The following is a 22,229-nucleotide window of genomic DNA, read 5'->3' on the forward strand; positions in this document are numbered from 1 at the left end:
TTCTTTGATAGTCAAATATCTCTGTTACTATCAAAGTTTTAGATTTGAAACTTGCAATAGTTATATATTATCAAAGTTTTCAACAGGAGAAAAAGTTTCCATAACTCTGATTTAAATTTGACATATTTATGCCCCTTTTTAACTGGTAAAATTTTTGATAGTCAAATTTCTGTTTCTATAAAAGCTTTTTACTTGAAACTTGAATTAGTTATTTACTATCAAATTCTAAACTGGGAGTAACAATCCCTATAACCCTGATGTAGATTTTGACGGATTTATGCTTCTTTTTATGCCCCCGAAGGGAGGCATATAGTTTTTGAACCGTCTGTCTGTCGGTCTGTCAGTCTGTCGGTCTGTCCGCAATTTTCGTGTCCGGTCCCTATCTTTGACATCGATTGATGGATTTTCAAATAACTTTGCATGAATGTGTACCACAGTAAGATGACGTGTCGCGCGCAAGACCCAGGTCCGTAGCTCAAAGGTCAAGGTCACACTTAGACATTAAAGGATAGTGCATTGATGGGCGTGTCCGGTCCATATCTTTGTCATCGGTGGATGGATTTTCAAATAACTTGTCATGAATGTGTACCACAGTAAGACGACATGTCGCGCGCAAGACCCAGGTCCGTAGCTCAAAGGTCAAGGTCACACTTAGACATTAAAGGATAGTGCATTGATGGGCGTGTCCGGTCCATATCTTTGTCATCGATGGATGGATTTTCAAATAACTTAGCATAAATGTGTACCACAGTAAGACGACGTGTCGCGCACAAGACCCAGGTCCGTAGCTCAAAGGTTAAGGTCACAAACGTTAAAGGATAGTGCATTGATGGGCGTGTCCGGTCCATATCTTTGTCATCGATGGATGGATTTTCAGTAAATTGGCATGAATGTGTACCACAGTAAGATGACGTGTCGTGCGCAAGACCCAGGTCCGTACCTCAAAGGTCAAGGTCACACTTAGACATTAAAGGATAGTGCATTGATGGGCGAGTCTGGTCCATATCTTTGTCATCGATGGATGGATTTTCAAATAACTTGGCATGAATGTGTACCACTGAAAGACGGAATGTCCCGCGCAAGACCCATGTCCGTAGCTCAAAGGTCAAGGTCACACTTAGACGTTAAAGGTCATTTTTCATGATAGTGCATTGATGGGCGTGTCCGGTCCATATCTTTGTCATTCCTGCATGGATTTTAAAATAACTATGCATGAATGTGTGACAAGGTAAGACGTGTCGCGCGCAAGACCCAGCTCCGTAGGTCAAAGGTCCTAAACTCTAACATCGGCCATAACTATTCATTCAAAGTGCCATCGGTGGCATGTGTCATCCTATGGAGACAGCTCTTGTTAACTTAGATTTTTTTTTGTTAGAGTTTTTTATAACATCCAATATCAAAGCTATTGACTTGAAACTTAAAATAGTTATTTACCATCAAAGGCTACACTATAAGAAACATTCCACATAACTCTGATTAGAATTTTGACAGATTTATGCCCCTTTTACTTGCGAAGCTCTTATTCAGAGTCAAGCACTGAGAAAAGTGGAGCATTTGTTCAAAAATGAATGCTGGATGTTAATTTCCATGTATTGATATATATATATACTGAGATCTTTTGAATTTTTATTTGAAATTTCTGTGTCGATTTTCAAGTTATTTAAAAGCAGTGTTCCTTAGGTAACCCTCTGCAAAATTCTCCCAAAACTTCCTCTTTTGTTAAAAGACATGGCTGTCATGGGATGTGGCTAAATTTCTGTATATGGTTACGATTTCAATATGTGTTGCAACTATGAACCTGGAGTGACTATCTACCAATTTCATTCAAGTTCCCACCCATATTTTCCAACACTTTCCCACCCCCAACTTTTTAAAGCTAACCAGAAATAAAAATTCTGGATGTGCTGTTTGCTATCAACAACTTACTAAAACATCTTCCCCTCTAATGATACTGTCAGAACTAGATCAGTTATTTCATGCTAAGGTCCGTTATTAGATTTGAAACTTGCAATAGTTATATATTATCAAAGTTTTCAACAGGAGAAAAAGTTTCCATAACTCTGATTTAAATTTGACATATTTATGCCCCTTTTTAACTGGTAAAATTTTTGATAGTCAAATTTCTGTTTCTATAAAAGCTTTTTACTTGAAACTTGAATTAGTTATTTACTATCAAATTCTAAACTGGGAGTAACAATCCCTATAACCCTGATGTAGATTTTGACGGATTTATGCTTCTTTTTATGCCCCCGAAGGGAGGCATATAGTTTTTGAACCGTCTGTCTGTCGGTCTGTCAGTCTGTCGGTCTGTCCGCAATTTTCGTGTCCGGTCCCTATCTTTGACATCGATTGATGGATTTTCAAATAACTTGGCATGAATGTGTACCACAGTAAGATGACGTGTGGCGCGCAAGACCCAGGTCCGTAGCTCAAAGGTCAAGGTCACACTTAGACATTAAAGGATAGTGCATTGATGGGCGTGTCCGGTCCATATCTTTGTCATCGGTGGATGGATTTTCAAATAACTTGTCATGAATGTGTACCACAGTAAGACGACATGTCGCGCGCAAGACCCAGGTCCGTAGCTCAAAGGTCAAGGTCACACTTAGACATTAAAGGATAGTGCATTGATGGGCGTGTCCGGTCCATATCTTTGTCATCGATGGATGGATTTTCAAATAACTTAGCATAAATGTGTACCACAGTAAGACGACGTGTCGCGCACAAGACCCAGGTCCGTAGCTCAAAGGTTAAGGTCACAAACGTTAAAGGATAGTGCATTGATGGGCGTGTCCGGTCCATATCTTTGTCATCGATGGATGGATTTTCAGTAAATTGGCATGAATGTGTACCACAGTAAGATGACGTGTCGTGCGCAAGACCCAGGTCCGTACCTCAAAGGTCAAGGTCACACTTAGACATTAAAGGATAGTGCATTGATGGGCGAGTCTGGTCCATATCTTTGTCATCGATGGATGGATTTTCAAATAACTTGGCATGAATGTGTACCACTGAAAGACGGAGTGTCCCGCGCAAGACCCATGTCCGTAGCTCAAAGGTCAAGGTCACACTTAGACGTTAAAGGTCATTTTTTATGATAGTGCATTGATGGGCGTGTCCGGTCCATATCTTTGTCATTCCTGCATGGATTTTAAAATAACTATGCATGAATGTGTGACAAGGTAAGACGTGTCGCGCGCAAGACCCAGCTCCGTAGGTCAAAGGTCCTAAACTCTAACATCGGCCATAACTATTCATTCAAAGTGCCATCGGTGGCATGTGTCATCCTATGGAGACAGCTCTTGTTAACTTAGATTTTTTTTTGTTAGAGTTTTTTATAACATCCAATATCAAAGCTATTGACTTGAAACTTAAAATAGTTATTTACCATCAAAGGCTACACTATAAGAAACATTCCACATAACTCTGATTAGAATTTTGACAGATTTATGCCCCTTTTACTTGCGAAGCTCTTATTCAGAGTCAAGCACTGAGAAAAGTGGAGCATTTGTTCAAAAATGAATGCTGGATGTTAATTTCCATGTATTGATATATATATATATATACTGAGATCTTTTGAATTTTTATTTGAAATTTCTGTGTCGATTTTCAAGTTATTTAAAAGCAGTGTTCCTTAGGTAACCCTCTGCAAAATTCTTCCAAAACATCCTCTTTTGTTAAAAGACATGGCTGTCATGGGATGTGGCTAAATTTCTGTATATGGTTATGATTTCAATATGTGTTGCAACTATGAACCTGGAGTGACTATCTACCAATTTCATTCAAGTTCCCACCCATATTTTCCAACACTTTCCCACCCCCAACTTTTTAAAGCTAACCAGAAATAAAAATTCTGGATGTGCTGTTTGCTATCAACAACTTACTAAAACATCTTCCCCTCTAATGATACTGTCAGAACTAGATCAGTTATTTCATGCTAAGGTCCGTTATTAGACTTTTAAATCGCACTGTCTCTGTCCGTGTTTCCTGGTAAACTCTTGTCCTAGCAGTAACTCTTCCCTCCAAAAAGGGATTTTGAAATAACTTGGCATATAATGTTCACCATAATTAGAACATGTATCATGCGCAAGACCTTGACTCTAAGGTCAAGGTCAAAGGTTTACATGTTCTGTTTCTTTTCTGGTCCCTAACTCTGCCATCCATGAATGGATTTTGAAATAAGTTGGCTTAAATGTTTACCATAATGAGAGGTTTGTCTTGTGCAAGGCCCAGACCCCTTAGCGCCAAGGTCAAGGTCACACTTAAGTTAAAGGTCCTCTGTCTTCCAAACTTATACAGGATATGTTTTACTGTAACTACATAACAGGCATACATTGTGACATCCTGTCACTCTTGTTATTTTTGGTTCATGCCAGCCTGCAGCACATTTTGTGAAAAATGCGCTTAGGCAGGGGTCTTAGGTAACTCTTTTATAAAGTCTTGTTCAAAGTTTAATAGGTAAGGTAATCCACTTTTGGTATCCCTTGTCAAAGGCTTTTATGATTTTGTATAGAAAAGTGTTAGTACAACCAATTACTTCTTGTGTGGTTCTGTAACATATACATGTAATATAGCAGTAACTTAGTTCCAATTCATCTTATTATTAGAAATATAGAAATAATTTCTTCATACAAAAGTTTTCTTTCTTGTTTGTACAATCTGGAGGCAAGTCTTTTTAAGACAGGATTATTACAGTACATGGGTGATCCTATGACATAGATCTGATTTATATTTTCAGAATAACATCCCCAAAATCAGAGAAGGAATGAAAGTTGAATGTCTCATTGGACAGTTATTAAATAGGTTTTAAAAAGAAAACATCACAAACTTCTTTAGCTGGTGAAGTTCTGTCATCATCTGTCTATTTGTATATGCTTCAAATTTCTTCATACAACCTGTCAGCTCACAAACTGATGAACTTGATGAAGATATGTTTCAGAAGGATTATACTGTGATTTATAAATGCCTTAAGTATTTTATATATTAAGATACTCATTAAGCATTGACCTTTGTGCTTACATTTCTTTGTGAATTTATATTCCTGTATTTCACTTTGTTAAAAAGTATATTGCCATTAACTTGTAAGATATGTATATATTTTTAGCTCACCTGTCACAAAGTGACAAGGTGAGCTTTTGTGATCGTGCGGTGTCCGTCGTCCGTCCGTCCGTGCGTGCGTGCGTCCGTCCGTCCGTAAACTTTAGCTTGTGACCACTCTAGAGGTCACATTTTTCATGGGATCTTTATGAAAGTTGGTCAGAATGTTCATCTTGATGATATCTAGGTCAAGTTCGAAACTGGGTCACGTGCCATCAAAAACTAGGTCAGTAGGTCTAAAAATAGAAAAACCTTGTGACCTCTCTAGAGGCCATATATTTCACAAGATCTTCATGAAACTTGGTCAGAATGTTCACCTTGATGATATCTAGGTCAAGTTTGAAACTGGGTCACATGCCATCAAAAACTAGGTCAGTAGGTCTAAAAATAGAAAAACCTTGTGACCTCTCTAGAGGCCATATATTTCACAAGATCTTCATGAAAATTGGTCAGAACATTCACCTTGATAATATCTAGGTAAAGTTCGAAACTGGGTCACGTGCCATCAAAAATTAGGTCAGTAGGTCAAATAATAGAAAAACCTTGTGACCTCCCTAGAGGCCATATTTTTCATGGGATCTGTATGAAAGTTGGTCTGAATGTTCATCTTGATGATATCTAGGTCAAGTTCGAAACTGGGTCATGTGCGGTCAAAAACTAGGTCAGTAGGTTAAAAATAGAAAAACCTTGTGACCTCTCTAGAGGCCATATATTTCATGAGATCTTCATGAAAATTGGTCAGAATGTTCACCTTGATGATATCTAGGTCAAGTTCGAAAGTGGGTCACGTGCGGTCAAAAACTAGGTCAGTAGGTCAAATAATAGAAAAACCTTGTGACCTCTCTAAAGGCCATATTTTTCATGGGATCTGTATGAAAATTGGTCTGAATGTTCATCTTGATGATATCTAGGTCAAGTTTGAAAGTGGGTCACGTGCCATCAAAAACTAGGTCAGTAGGTCAAATAATAGAAAAACCTTGTGACCTCTCTAAAGGCCATATTTTTCATGGGATCTGTATGAAAATTGGTCTGAATGTTCATCTTGATGATATCTAGGTCAAGTTCGAAACAGGATCATGTGCGGTCAAAAACTAGGTCATTAGGTCTAAAAATAGAAAAAACTTGTGACCTCTCTAGAGACCATACTTGTGAATGGGTCTCCATAAGAATTGGTCAGAATGTTCACCTTGATGATATCTAGGTCAAGTTTGAAACTGGGTCACGTGCCTTAAAAAACTAGGTCAGTAGGTCAAATAATAAAAAAACCTTGTGACCTCTCTAGAGGCCATACTTTTCATGGGATCTGTATGAAAGTTGGTCTGAATGTTCATCTTGATGATATCTAGGTCAAGTTTGAAACTGGGTCAACTGCGGTCAAAAAATTGGTCAGTAGGTCTAAAATTATTAAAATCTTTTGACCTCTCTAGAGACCGTATATTTCAATGGATCTTCATGAAAATTGGTCAGAATTTTTATCTTGATAATATCTAGGTCAAGTTCAAAACTGGGTCACATGAGCTCAAAAACTAGGTCACTGTGTCAAATAATAGAAAAAAACGACGTCATACTCAAAACTGGGTCATGTGGGAAGAGGTGAGCGATTCAGGACCATCATGGTCCTCTTGTTAATTAGTTGTGATACATTTCTTCTGTTTACAAGCATTTATAATACATATATCCAGAATATGTTATTATAACTAAGACACACATGAGTTGCACACATAACACTGGATATTTTGTAAATATTTCTTTTCACTACAAGTAGAATGTCAAAAAGGTAGACCTTAATACAGTAGGTATTTATTATTATTATTATAAAGTTACGTAAAGTTAAATAGTGCCATCATAAAATTTTATCTACATTAAGTATTTGTACATTTGAACAGCAGACATGAGCAACATCAATTGCTGAAGGTACTAAAGTTTTTTTAATAAATAGAGCTGGAAGATATGTTCAAGTTATTTCTTTCTTTCTACGGACATTACAAACAAAGCAGGGGTTATAAACCATTTAACATTTAACAAACTGGGCACTCTTGCACAATTTGGTACATGGATTTTCTGGTGAAAACTATTAACCATTTTGTATGGATTTTTTACAACTGAAAGCTCTTAATACCCCCTGATTCCGATATATATTGGGAAAATGCACCACACATCTATTTTCATGTTTGGTAAAAATATTGCAGAGATCTTTACCTTTGATTTTAGGAAAAATGTGTAGTATGACCTTATTGTTACATTTCAGTTTGTAGCAGCTTTTTTTCACATTTTATGAATAATTTACATGTTAATGACAAACTTGAGCATTGTTCAAAGCATTTTGAACTTTTGTTAATTTGTGCATCTTCATTATTATTACATGGAGTGCTAAAACATTTTTAAATGTATCATTACTTTGTATCTTTTTACTCTTGATCCATTGTGTGATCATTTGTAATCAATGTTCATTGGAAGGTTTTGCAAAATTATGCAATCTATGACATACACAGTCATTTTCACATAAGAGGTATGTAGGTGCATTTTTAGCTCACCTGAGCAATACTTGGGTGAGTTTTTGTGATCGCTGGATGTCCGGTATCTGTCTGTCTGTCAACATTTAGCTTGTGTCTAGTACAATATAAGATAATGACTTGAATCTTAAAATGTATCTTTATCATCATCCTGTGCATGTGTGGTAACAATCCCTTAAATCTGATTTGTATTTTTGACCAAATTACGCCCTTTTAATACTTAAATATTTTGACAAACTACGTTTTATGGAAATGACATTATAATGACAAACTTTGTTTTCTGGACATGACATTGAAACTAAATAAGGTAATGAAATGAAACTCAAAATATATCTTTTCCATCATCACCATTACCCCTTCCATACTTGACCTTTAACCCCTTTGAGTAGTAGATTCTTTTTATATCTTGGTGTATCTTCCTTTTAAAGTAGAGGTCTCTTATTTGGACATAAATTCATTTTTCTGTCAAATCGCCAAGTAGTCTTACGGACAGCTCTTGTTGTTTTAGGACTTTACAATATTGCTTCTGTATGTTGTCTTTTCATTTGGTTTCATGCCATTTTATACAAATTTCTGTTAACGTTATCAGGATTAAGTGGACATGTTCATGTTATGGCTTTTTTTGGAAGACAACTTCATAAACACTCAAAAGAGTCAGATATTAATTATGTCATTACCTAACCAGTGGACACATTCTTAAAATAATATTTATTCTGTTATTGTTATTTATAGTATTACATATTGTTAAACACCTGTTGATTTTGTATGCTGTATTATTAAAAGTGAACAGGTAATGTGTTGGGTTTTTTTTTTTTTGGAGCCAAAGGCTCAAGGTGAGATTTTGTGACCTCGAAGTACGTGGTTTGTCGTGTGTCGTGCATCCGACAACAACTTCTAAAAAAAATCTTCTCCAAAATGAATGGGCAGATTTACACTAAATTTCACAATGATCGTTTGATGAACCCTTTCAAGATAATACAAAGTCTTGAATTCCAGTCAGAACTCTGGTTGCCATGACAATTGAAAGGAAAAACTTTAAAAAAAATCTTGTCCAAAACCACAGGTCCTAGGGTTTTCATCTTTGGTGTGTAGCATCAAGGCGTTGGTCTACAGATCGCGGGGTCGCTAGTTTGATCCTCGGGCGGGGCGTATGTTCTCCATGACGATTTGATAAAAGACATTCTGTCTGAAATCATTCATCCTCCACCTCTGATAAATCATGTGGGGAGGTTGGCAGTTACTTGCGGAGGACAGGTTTGTACTGGTACAGAATCCAGGAACACTGGTTAGGTTAACTGCCCGCCACTACATAACTGAAATACTGTTGAAAAACGGAGTTTACCCCAAAACAAACAGGTCAAATATAGCCCCACCCTGGGGGTCACATGGTTTGCCTAAACTTCTGTAGGGAAAAACTGAAAATATTGTCAAAAATCACAGAGACTAGGGCTTTGATAATTAATATATAACATCATCTAGTGGTCCTCTACCTAGACTGTTCATGTAGTGACCATGGGGCTTTGATATTTGGTATGTAGCATTACCTGCTGGTATTCTACCAAGGTTGTTCAAATTATTTCCATGGGATGAAAAAGAGGCCCTATCCTGGGATTCCCAATTTTTTAGGAAAAAAAAAATCTTGTCTGAAACCATAACACCTAGGCATTTGATATTGTGTATGTAGCATTGTCTTACGGTCCTCTGACAATATTGTTCAAATTATTACCTTGGGGTGAAAAGAGGAACTACCATGGGTGTCCCATTTTTTCATAGTCATATGTAGAAATCCTTTTTTAAATCTTTTCTGAAAGTTACAAGGTTTAGGCCTTTGATACTTTAAATGTAGCATGGCCTAGTGGTTCTCTAACAAGAATGTTAGAATTATGCCCCTGGGTTTAAGATGCCCTGCCCCAAGGCTCACTTGTTATAATACTTACATTGGAAAATAAGAACTTTATAAACTTCTGATCATATTTCATATACTGTTTAATTAAAATTGCCTGATGACCCCAAGTAATTAGGGATAATTTTGCTTGACCTTGACATGCTTACCTACTTTTTTTGTTGTTTAAGATACAGCATTGAAATTAGGATGACATACAGTTTAGCACACTGATGATAAAAACTGAATTTCAATGACCATGAATGTGACCTACTTATTAATAACTAAGCAATTATGTCAGAACCAACTTATATATAGGATGATTGGACATGCAAAGAGGATTACCCCTATTGATATTGTGTCACTCCATGAAATGTCACGGTCACAGGGGCCTAAATATGGAAACCCGTTTCTGATCAATAACTTGAGAACCACTTGACCCAAAATGTTGAAACTTCATAGGATGTTTGGGCATATATATTTAATGACTAATATTGATTTTAGGGTCACTACGACAAAAGTTCAAGGTCATAGGGGCCAGAACATTGGAAAACCATTTTCAATCCATAAGGTAAGAAGCACTTGACCTAGAACTTTTAAACTTAATTGGATGATCCCTATTTATTGACCATGTCAACCAAACGTGGCTCTTTGAAACCTGCTCCTGTCTTCTGTTATGACTTGCGTATTTCTTATGTTTCAGGGATAATCGTCGTATAGTTTGTACTGAATACACCATGTTTTCACTTCAAAGGACGGGTTTTCATTATAAAAAGCTATATCTCGTTGCGTATCTCTCACTAAATAGCATTAGACTAGTGGGTTCATTTATTCTCACACCCCGACACACGCACACACACACACACACAAAATAATATGAAATGAGTCTAGGTAAATACAATGATGACGGATGCGCGATTCATCACTGAAGTATAATTTACGTTAGATTTTGTAGTAGTAATGAATTTTTAATGATTATTTTTTGGTAGTAGTAATGATTTTCTCACATGGTCTCCCGTTTTATCTATTTATTTTACCCTAGTTGTAATGAAAATTCACACTTTTTCAGTCCACTTCCTGGAAAAAAAAGTAAGATTAAGGTGTTGACGCGACCCAAGAAGAGCATGAACCAACAACCTATGGATCGAAAGGCAGATACCTTAACATTGACCCCGTTTCAAGTTATTTAATCAATCAATAGCCAATATTAAATCGATGTGATCTCTAGTCGTGACTATCTTATAATGCCAGGCAAAAGACAAAACCACAATGGAACTGCAACCACTGAAATTTAAACCTTGCCACTTCAGTTCCGCGCACAAGATGCTAGGAGAAAAAAAGACAACATTGTTCTGACAAGGTACAATTTACGTACTATTAACAATATAATATCGTAACAGTTACATTAATGTAACTACAATTTAAACATTTTGATGTCTAGAAGCCTTATTCTGTATAAAGGTATTTGACACAATAATTCTATTAATTTAGTACCAGAGATGATGTTGGTGTTGGATGCTGAACTGTCGGAAATGGTTGATGTCGCAACAATTTAAAACTAACATTTTCGTCATCATGAACCAACATATTTCTTTTTTAAAAAAGCCTTTTAATACTGTATAGTAACAGAGCACTACATACGTGCACATTCTTGTAATTAGGTCTCTGGCATACTGACAATCCGTTGTTTAAGCAATACACGATAGTTTGATGCTATATATACATTTAATCTACTATTTCATATGAAAGGCTGGTTACATTTAAAGGCTAATTTACGCACAGTGTATTGATTACCAGGCACCCAGAATATAACTCACTCTACGCACTCCTACGTTTTTCCAGGGTTGTTAGCACAATTACACGTTGCACGGTGACGTGTCCATCTACAAGATTTGGCGCTTAAATGAGACGTGAAATAGTGCTTCCCCATTCTTCCGTCTACGTATTTACATAAAAAGCATATTAGAATCTATCGAAATGAATGTTTTAATTATCCAAACATTACCAGTCAGTTACACGTTGCGTGATAATTCTCGTGAAATTCTTTCGTAGGTGTAGGCTCTATACTCTGCGTATTGTTTATATATGTTAGAATATGTCTGTGCTAGATATTATTTCCAAAATGAACGTAGCTATATATGGTTCGCCCTCAACATTGGGAATACAGTAGTAACATGTATTTTGTTAATTTAGTGTTTGTTGTTGCAACAGTAATAGAATGTTGTTACTGCTATTAACACCTAACAGCAGTAAAACTACAAGTACTACTCCGGTGCAAACTTCCAATGATCCGTAGGTTTCAGCATGCTACTTAAAACTGTATATAGATGTTACATTCTAAAAGCTTTGATATTTTTCAGCCTTGTTATTGACATTTCATACTTTAGCAATGTTTAACTGCTGTAACTGCTGGCAGTTCTAGCAGTTAACTGCTGTAACTACTAGCAGTCTAGCAGTTAACTGCCGTAACTGCTGGCAGTTGTAGCAGTTAACTGCTGTAACTGCTGGCAGTTGTAGCAGTTAACTGCTGTAACTGCTGCAACTGCTAACTGCCAACTTCCTGCTGGTTACGAATGAACAAAATACATGCAATGGCAAAATTTAGCAAATAAATAAATCACATGGATCATAATTACGAAATTCATAAAAACGTACTATAGCCTACATAGTCTAGAATCTATGTAAAAAAAAAAAAAGAAACTTTTCTATCTGAAATTGAATGCAACTTACCAAGCAAAATACACTTGAAAATACTAGCTGTTACATACGTCTATGCTAGACCTAAATGTTAACATCGCAGTTACTGTAAAAAAATACTGAGGTAAAATGTAAAAAAACAACAACAAACAAACAATATGTATTTACCTCCTACTTTCAATATAGTTCCATTAAACATCTTTTTCCCCCACTTCATTTTTACTTTTTCTCGTGGTGTGAAATCACCAAGCTGTTCCAGATTTTTGTCATTGCAGCCAACAACACTCAGACTCGCATCTTCAGCAAAATAAATGCAGGAAAACATTATCAAATCGATTTTCAAATCTTAAACGCCGCTTTGAGAAGAAATTATACATGTACGTATTCCTGGCACTGATTATCCCAGATGAATAATTTTGGAACGAACTATTTCTAGTTTAAACAGAATCGAGGTCATTCCGGTATATGGTCTCCTTTTTATTTTCATACGTGAATGGTTTTTTATATATATAGAATTTGCGTTTTATGTACAAATTCATATGCTATAGGGATATACAGAAATAATTTGATGACATACACGCAAATATATATAATTAGCTTCACCCATATTATTTTCAAAATGGAACAGTCGCTCAATAAAACGCCCGGTCAGTGGGCTTATCAGTAAAACTCCTGAGAGGCTCAACAAGGGCAAGATGCATACGTAATCTGGTAATACTGCTTGAACGTCTGCTTCAGAAGTCTATTACTCCCCGAGATAACCCCACTGATGACCGGTCTCAGTATGCGTGCTTGTATATACACAACAGCAGGAGTAGGCTCAGTAATCACTAAATCTGCAGCTGGTCACTATAGTTTCTTTGTTAATCGCCATAAGTAGATATATTTACATTATTCCTGGATCTATATAATAAATCGGAATGGCGGAATTAAAAAGACGAAAATATGGACCGTACAGGAAAAGGCAAAGAACAGATCAGAACGTTGATGATGTACCAACGTATGGACTTGATATGAATTTAGAAAATTCTAATGTCATGGTAATTTAAATTACTTTTATTCAATTTTATTTATTTATTTTAAAGTAAAACCAAATTATTTATCTAGATCTTTACAAGAGCAGGGTCACTCCGGAATTAAAAAGAACTTGGTGTGCAACCAAAAAGGGGATTAAGCCGTATCATCGGAAATTCCCGATTACAGACTCCGATTTACGTTTGTTTCTTCCGGATTTAACCGGAGTTAGCCGATTGAAAGTGAATACAGGGAAGAAGCCCGAAGACATACAAATAGGTAGCAAGGTACACTTAGATGCGGAAATTTTGGGCACGGACGGTCTTACATGTAGCGAGTCGCAATATTGCACTTCCTCTATGAGCAAAATTTGGGTGGCTATTTTATAAATTGCGTGCATGTTTTGTGCGTTTAATTAATGGCAAGATCAGGATTCTCATACAAGAATAAAGAAAGTTATCAAAGCGAAAGGTTTACATCATCCGTGAAAAATAGCGTTCCAAAATCATCAATTTTGCACCTTTTGAACAGTCTACAATGATCCCGCTGCAAGAACACTGTCCAATTTTATTGCATTTCTTAATTTAATAGTCCTTACTGAACGTCAGGACATAAACGGAATGGGGGCCCATCCAGCTCGTTTTTTCGGAAAATAACGAAAATGTTCCCGAGTATCAATCAACAAGCACAGAACCCTTCCGTGAATTGAATTTTTCCGCGAAATGGTGTCTCATTGATCATACAAAGCTACCAGCAGTTAGTTTTCCAACTGACATCAGAATTTTACATGTATCGGCTGTATAAATTTTCTAAAGAATTAATAATCATTATCTCTCAGCTTAATTTACAGACATCCAAAATCACGATGTTCTCTTTATAACAAATATTGACGGGGGCCAAAATTCGAAAGTGTACCCTGCTACCTTAAGATTTTTCAGTTAATGAACAAAAGAGGGTTTTACTTGTTCTGAACTTTTATATGTCTTTCGCCAATTCAACCAAATAAAAATGTTTTCAATAGCATGAAAAGAAGTCTGTATGAGAGACTCTTAACTTGCCCACCCCTAATGCACAATTTTAGCCAAAATTTACAAATCGTCGCTACGAGACAAAGAACGTACAATACATCCGTTTTTACCATTTTCTGACATGATTTAACGTATTTTGTCATTGGGAATGATATAAGGGCAATTCTGCACCATTTTGCGAAAATAAAATGTCTCCACCCCTTGTTTTCTTATTTCATGGGGTCCCCACCGTCCGACCATCCCCCTGATTGACGAACTGCATAGCTGGTGGGCCAAATATGCACTGTGTGGGTTAATAAAATAAAAATGATGTTTTTACTGTACCAGAACCTTGTTACTGGAGCTAGAATCCAAAAAAAATCGTATGCGTGTATATTGACTTTTATGCTTTTATGTGTCCTCACCGTAACATTTTTGAGCTGCTGTGCCGTCAGATAGCGTTTTAAGTGCCCAGAAAGTTTAGAATATCGAAGAAGATGTTCTAAACTATTTGAAACCGCACAAATTTAAGAGTTCTTTCAAAATTTAATTTTGGCAGATTTTCCTTAAGATTTTTCAATTAATGAACAAAAGAGGGTTTTACTTGTTCTGAACTTTTATATGTCTTTCGCCAATTCAACCAAATAAAAATGTTTTCAATAGCATGAAAAGAAGTCTGTATGAGAGACTCTTAACTTGCCCACCCCTAATGCACAAATTTAGCCAAAATTTACAAATCGTCGCTACAAGACAAAGAACGTACAATACATCCGTTTTTACCATTTTCTGACATGATTTAACGTATTTTGTCATTGGGAATGATATAAGGGCAATTCTGCACCATTTTGCGAAAATAAAATGTCTCCATCCCTTATTTTCTTATTTCATGGGGTCCCCACCGTCCGACCATCCCCCTGATTGACGAACTGCATAGCTGGTGGGCCAGATATGCACTGTGTGGGTTAATAACAATAAAAATGATGTTTTTACTGTACCAGAACCTTGTTACTGGAGCTAGAATCCAAAAAAAATCGTATGCGTGTATACTGACTTTTTTGCTTTTATGTGTCCTCACCGTAACATTTTTGAGCTGCTGTGCCGTCAGATAGCGTTTTAAGTGCCCAGAAAGTTTAGAATATCGAAGAAGAGGTTCTAAACTATTTGAAACCGCACAAATTTAAGAGTTCTTTCAAAATTTAATTTTGGCAGATTTTCCTTAAGGTAGCAAGGTACACTTAGATGCGAAAATTTTGGGCACGGATGGTCTTACATGTAGCGAGTCGCAATATTGCACTTCCTCTATGAGCAAAATTTGGGTGGCTATTTTATAAATTGCGTGCATGTTTTGGGCGTTTAATTAATGGTAAGATCAGGATTCTCATACAAGAATAAAGAAAGTTATCAAAGCGAAAGGTTTACATCATCCATGAAAAATAGCGTTCCAAAATCATCAATTTTGCACCTTTTGAACAGTCTACAATGATCCCGCTGCAAGAACACTGTCCAATTTTATTGCATTTCTTAATTTAATAGTCCTTACTGAACGTCAGGACATAAACGGATGGGGGCCCATCCAGCTCGTTTTTTTCGGAAAATAACGAAAATGTTCCCGAGTATCAATCAACAAGCACAGAACCCTCAAGGCCGTCGCGGGCGGTCCGGCCGATCCGGCCATGGCCGGACCACTTTTTTGGTCGAGCATGATATGGGCCGTACCAGTTTTTATTCCACATAAAATTTCAGCTTTTGCTTAGATTAAAAGTGCCGAAATATTGTCTTGCTAATTATCCGCAACGAGCGGTATCTGTCATGATTGCCCGCGGGGTGTGAAAACTTCGGCACACTTCGTGTCAAAAATATCGACCCTCTTTCATTGGATTAATCTGATATATCTTTAATCCGGTATGGTCTAAAGGGCGACTTTTTTATAGTCTATAATAATTGCTTTGATGAAAAAAATGTATGTTTAAAAATATTGGAAACGAAATTAAGCTAAGTATTTCTAATTATTTTGAATAATCTTAAATAATTGCTTTAAATCGAACCTAAGACATTTTAATTTTCAAAACTCACCTTTGGTCAGAAAAATCCAGTGAACAGAAGTTTTCAGCCTTCGTGGTTCACCAATAGATCGTGGTTGCATTATGAAACTAATGACCCCGCTTATTGTCATGTGTGTATGGTTGCTCACATAGACGGATAGTTGTCAAGTTCGAATTTTGATAAAGCCTTCATTATTAATGACACCGCCTGATGAGACTCACAGAGGGGTCGAAATAGTTGTTTTCTTTTGTATTGGCTGACACTCAGAAGTGAAATACATTAACATTCATTGGACAAATGTCGGACAGTTATCCTTGAAAACTGTTATAAATTTGACTGAAAATCTTAATGGAAAATGCTTTCAAGATGCAAGGAAAACGCACTTACGGGCATCCCAAATCTTACAATTTTCTCGGGGGAGATCCCCCAAACCCCCATTACGAGAGGGGGGACACCCCCTCTCCTGCTCTATCCCCTCTTCTGCCTTCGGCACTCGCGGGACGCCTTCGACGTCCCATGACCGGACCACTTTTTCGAAGCCGGCGACGGCCCTGACCCTTCCGTGAATTGAATTTTTCCGCGAAATGGTGTCTCATTGATCATACAAAGCTACCAGCAGTTAGTTTTCCAACTGACATCAGATTTTTACATGTATCGGCTGTATAAATTTTCTAAAGAATTAATAATCATTATCTCTCACCTTAATTTACAGACATCCAAAATCACGATGTTCTCTTTATAACAAATATTGACGGGGGCCAAAATTCGAAAGTGTACTCTGCTACCAACGTCAACCGGTGTTAATGTAAATAAACGCCCAACGTGCCTCAGAAAATTGCTAATATATTGCATAAATTTAACTCAATAGGCTCGTCAACAGTTACATTAATACTCTCTCCGTTACAGTGACATTAAACGTAATGTTTTGGCAAAATGTCACCGATGGTAAACGTCTAAAAGTCGAAGTAATATTACAGAATTTGGCCTGACTCAAAAGATTTCGTCGATTTGACTAGATATGGCACAAAATGTGCACCTCTGCACAAGTGTGTCCATTTGTAACCTACTATATACATTTGGTTACTGGGGTTACTTACTATATTGCTTTGGTTACCCTTCTAAATGTGTGGCAATACACATAACCAATGACTTTTGTGAGATTTTGTTGAGAAAAAAATCATGTCTCTTTTCTGGTTACCGGGTTACCCTTCTTTTCTTTGGTTACTCCTGGTTACTTTTGGTTACTAGAGTATACTTATGAAACATGTATGAAAATAATTTCAGAAAAAAACATGTCTCTTTTTCTGGTTTACTGGTTACCCTCTTTTCTTTGTTACTCCTGGTTACTTTGGTTACCAAAGCATTATACTTATGAAACATGTACTGAAAATATTTTCAGAAAAAAACGTGTCTCTTTTTCTGGTTACTGGGTTACCCTTCTTTTCTTTGGTTACTCCTGGTTACTTTTGGTTACTAGAGTATATACTTATGAAACATTTATTGAAAATAATTTCAGAAAAAAACATGTCTCTTTTTCTGGTTACTGGGTTACCCTTCTTTTCTTTGGTTACTCCTGGTTACTTTCGGTTACCAAAGCATTATACTTATGAAACATGTATTGAAAATAATTTGAGGAAAAAAACGTGTCTCTTTTTCTGGTTACTGGGTTACCCTTCTTTTCTTTGGTTACTCCTGGTTACTTTTGGTTACTAGAGTATATACTTATGAAACATGTATTGAAAATAATTTAAGAAAACTACATGTCTCTTTTTCTGGTTACTGGGTTACCCTTCTTTTCTTTGGTTACTTCTGGTTACTTGCGGTTACCAAAGCATTATACTTATGAAACCTGTATTGAAAATAACTTCAGAAAAAAACGTGTCTCTTTTTCTGGTAACTGGGTTACCCTTCTTTTCTTTGGTTACTCCTGGTTACTTGCGGTTACCAAAGCATTATACTTATGAAACATGTATTGAAAATAATTTCAGAAAAATACATGTCTCTTTTTCTGGTTACTGGGTTACCCTTCTTTTCTTTGGTTACTTCTGGTTACTTTTGGTTACTAGAGCATATACCTATGAAACATGTATTGAAAATAATTTCAGAAAAAAACGTGTCTCTTTTTCTGGTTACTGGGTTACCATTCTTTTCTTTGGTTACTCCTGGTTACTTTTGGTTACTAGAGTATATACTTATGAAACATGTATTGAAAATAATTTCAGAAAAATACATGTCTCTTTTTCTGGTTACTGGGTTACCCTTCTTTTCTTTGGTTACTCCTGGTTACTTTTGGTTACTAGAGTATATACTTTTGAAACATGTATTGAAAATAATTTCATTAAAAAACATGTCTCTTTTTCTGGTTACTGGGTTACCCTTCTTTTCTTTGGTTACTTCTGGTTACTTGCGGTTACTAGGACATTATACTTATGAAACATGTATTGAAAATAATTTCAGAAAAAAAACATGTCTCTTTTTCTGGTTACTTGGTTACCCTTCTTTTCTTTGGTTACTCCTGGTTACTTTTGGTTACTAGAGTATATACTTAATATGAGTCATGTATTGAAAAAAAAAATCAGAAAAAAACATGTCTCTTTTTCTGGTTACTGGGTTACCCTTCTTTTCTTAATGTTACTAGGACATTATACTTATGAAACATGTATTGAAAATAATTTCAGAAAAAAACGTGTCTCTTTTTCTGGTTACTGGGTTACCCTTCTTTTCTTTGGTTACTCCTGGTTACTTTTGGTTACCAAAGCATTATAATTATGAAACATGTATTGAAAATAAGTTCTGAAAAAAACATGTCTCTTTTTCTGGTTACTGGGTTACCCTTCTTTTCTTTGGTTACTTTTGGTTACTTGCGGTTACTAGGGCATTATACTTATGAAACATGTATTGAAAATAATTTCAGAAAAAAAACATGTCTCTTTTTCTGGTTACTGGGTTACCCTTCTTTTCTTTGGTTACTCCTGGTTACTTTTGGTTACTAGAGTATATACTTAATATGAGTCATGTATTGAAAAAAAAATCAGAAAAAAACATGTCTCTTTTTCTGGTTACTGGGTTACCCTTCTTTTCTTTGGTTACTTCTGGTTACTTGCGGTTACCAAAGCATTATACTTATGAAACATGTATTGAAAATAATTTCAGAAAAAAACATATCTCTTTTTCTGGTTACTGGGTTACCCTTCTGTCTCTTTTTCTGGTTACTGGGTTACCCTTCTTTTCTTTGGTTACTCTTGGTTACTTTTGGTTACCAAAGCATTAGACTTATGAAACATGTATTGAAAATAATTTCAAAAAAAAAACATGTCTCTTTTTCTGGTTACTGGGTTACCCTTCTTTTCTTTGGTTACTTTTGGTTACTTGCGGTTACCAAATCATTATATTTATGAAACATGTATTGAAAATAATTTGAGGAAATAAACATGTCTCTTTTTCTGGTTACTGGGTTACCCTTCTTTTCTTTGGTTACTTCTGGTTACTTTTGGTTACTAGAGCATATACCTATGAAACATGTATGAAAATAATTCAGAAAAAAACATATCTCTTTTCTGGTTACTGGGTTACCCTTCTTTTCTTTTGGTACTCCTGGTTACTTTTGGTTAACAAAGCATATACTTATGAACATGTATTAAAAATAATTTCAGAAAAAACATGTCTCTTTTTCTGTGTTACTGGTTACCCTTCTTTTCTTGGTTACTCCTGGTTACTTTTTGGTTACCAAAGCAATATACTTATGAAACATGTATTGAAAATAATTTCAGAAAAATACATGTCACTTTTTCTGGTACTGGGTAACCCTTCTTTTCTTTGGTTACTCCTGGTTACTTTTGGTTACTAGAGTATATACTTATGAAACATGTATTGAAAATAATTCAGAAAAAAACATGTCTCTTTTTTTGGTTAACTGGGTTACCCTTCTTTTCTTTGGTTACTTCTGGTTACTTCGCTTACTAGGGTATATACTTATGAGTCATGTATTGAAAAAAAAAAATCAGAAAAAACATGTCTCTTTTTCTGGTTACTGGGTTACCCTTCTTTTCTTTGGTTACTCCTGGTTACTTTTGGTTACCAAAGCATTAGACTTATGAAACATGTATTGAAAATAATTCAGAAAAAAACATGTCTCTTTTTCTGGTTACTTGGTTACCCTTCTTTTCTTGGTTACTTCTGGTTACTGGTGGTTACTAGAGCATTATACTTATGAAACATGTTATTGAAAATATTTTCAGAAAAAAAACATGTCTCTTTTCTGGTTACTGGGTTACCCTTCTTTTCTTTTGTTACTGGTGTTACTAGAGCATAAACCTATGTACTGAAAGTAATTCGAAAAAAAACATGTTCTCTTTTCTAGTTACTGGGTTTACCCTTCTTTTTTTGGTATCTTCTGGTTACTTGCATTTACTCCAGGTTATGTTCAGTTACTAGAGCAAATACCTCTATATTTGATGAAAATGAACAGTATATATTATGGTGAATGTGTTACACTTCTGTATTTACTTTGGTAAGCATGTGTACTTGGTAATAACTTGTATATACATTCATTTACATTTATTATTACAAGAAAAAACTGTCATCATTTCTGTGTATAAATTCTTTAGCATACTCCACTATAACTTGTGATAATCCAAGCCTATATATACTTTTGTATAAGATTATAAGTGTTTTGCAAAAGACAAGAACATGTCTGCATCCTAATCCTAGTTATATTTAAGGAAACAGTGCAGTGGTCATCTGAACTTAGATTAAAGTAATATGGGGAAATCATACTCAGTGGTTCTTTATATTGGATGTACAAACTGAGGAGGATACTTGTGTTTTTAAGAAATGAAACATCTTTCATTTTTGGTGTCCATGGGAAATGAACGGCAGAATAGAATCGGCAAACCGTGAATCACGCTAATAATTTATGTATAATGTGCCAATCCTATTCTGTTGTTAATTTTGCATGAGCATCCAAAAAACTTTCATTTCATTTATTGACATTTCATTTCCTCTCCATTTGTAAACAAGATTATATTTTAAAATTTTGTTGCTAGAAAAGCTGCCAGGAGCGTAGACAGGTATACGCAAATATGCGTAAACGTATAAATAAAATAGCCCCCAAAATGCAATAAATATTGATGCCTATACTGGATTAGGCACAAAAACTAGAAAATGCTGCAAATCAAAAAGTTAAAGAATGAGTTTTATTAAAAAAAAAACCTCTTGTTACTTCTTGTATTAACCTGAATAAAATGTTTTCTATTATTCACTTGGTATAAACTATACAGTACAGTGAGAAACAATTATTGCATGACAGTTTTTGTTTTATCATTGTTTTCAATAAGTATCTGAATGATGATTTACAACCGGGAAACTTCAAAGATGTCTTTGACGGCACGTCAGACAAGTAAGCGTCAAGTAATAAGCTTCAGATGTTAAAACTGTTACAAGGAGTGTACAGGTTCCCTTCTAGGTATACATGCAGTAAAGCTATGATTTAAGGGTCTGACCAAATATTGTGAATTTCATCAGGAAATATATCATACTTTTAATTTAGACCTACACCATGTTTTATCTCAGATATATTTCAAAGTTAACTTATGTGTAACAAAAACCTTGAAATTCGTTCAAAATTATTTAGTTAAAATTTTGTCTCAAAGTACTCCAGAATGCACCTAATCCAGAATTCATAAAGTTTTTGGGGGAGCAAGCCCGGACTCCCCACCTCCTAGAAATATACAGAATTCTCATGTGCGAAAGGTGATTTTCAGGCCAGCTACACCTCTGGGTGCGAACATTCTTCCTGAATATACAACATCATCAAAACACGGGCCCAAATTTAATAAGTATCATTGACGTAACTTCCTTCTCAGGTGATAGGAATTAGGGGAGGGTTTGGGGTGGGGGGGGGGGCATAAACCCCCATCCCCACCCCAAATAATTTGACCGATTAAGGTAATTATCATATGGAAATTTCTGAGTCAG

Source organism: Mercenaria mercenaria, chromosome 2 (assembly GCF_021730395.1).
Source record: "Mercenaria mercenaria strain notata chromosome 2, MADL_Memer_1, whole genome shotgun sequence".
In the NCBI taxonomy this organism is placed as follows: Eukaryota; Metazoa; Mollusca; class Bivalvia; order Venerida; family Veneridae; genus Mercenaria; species Mercenaria mercenaria.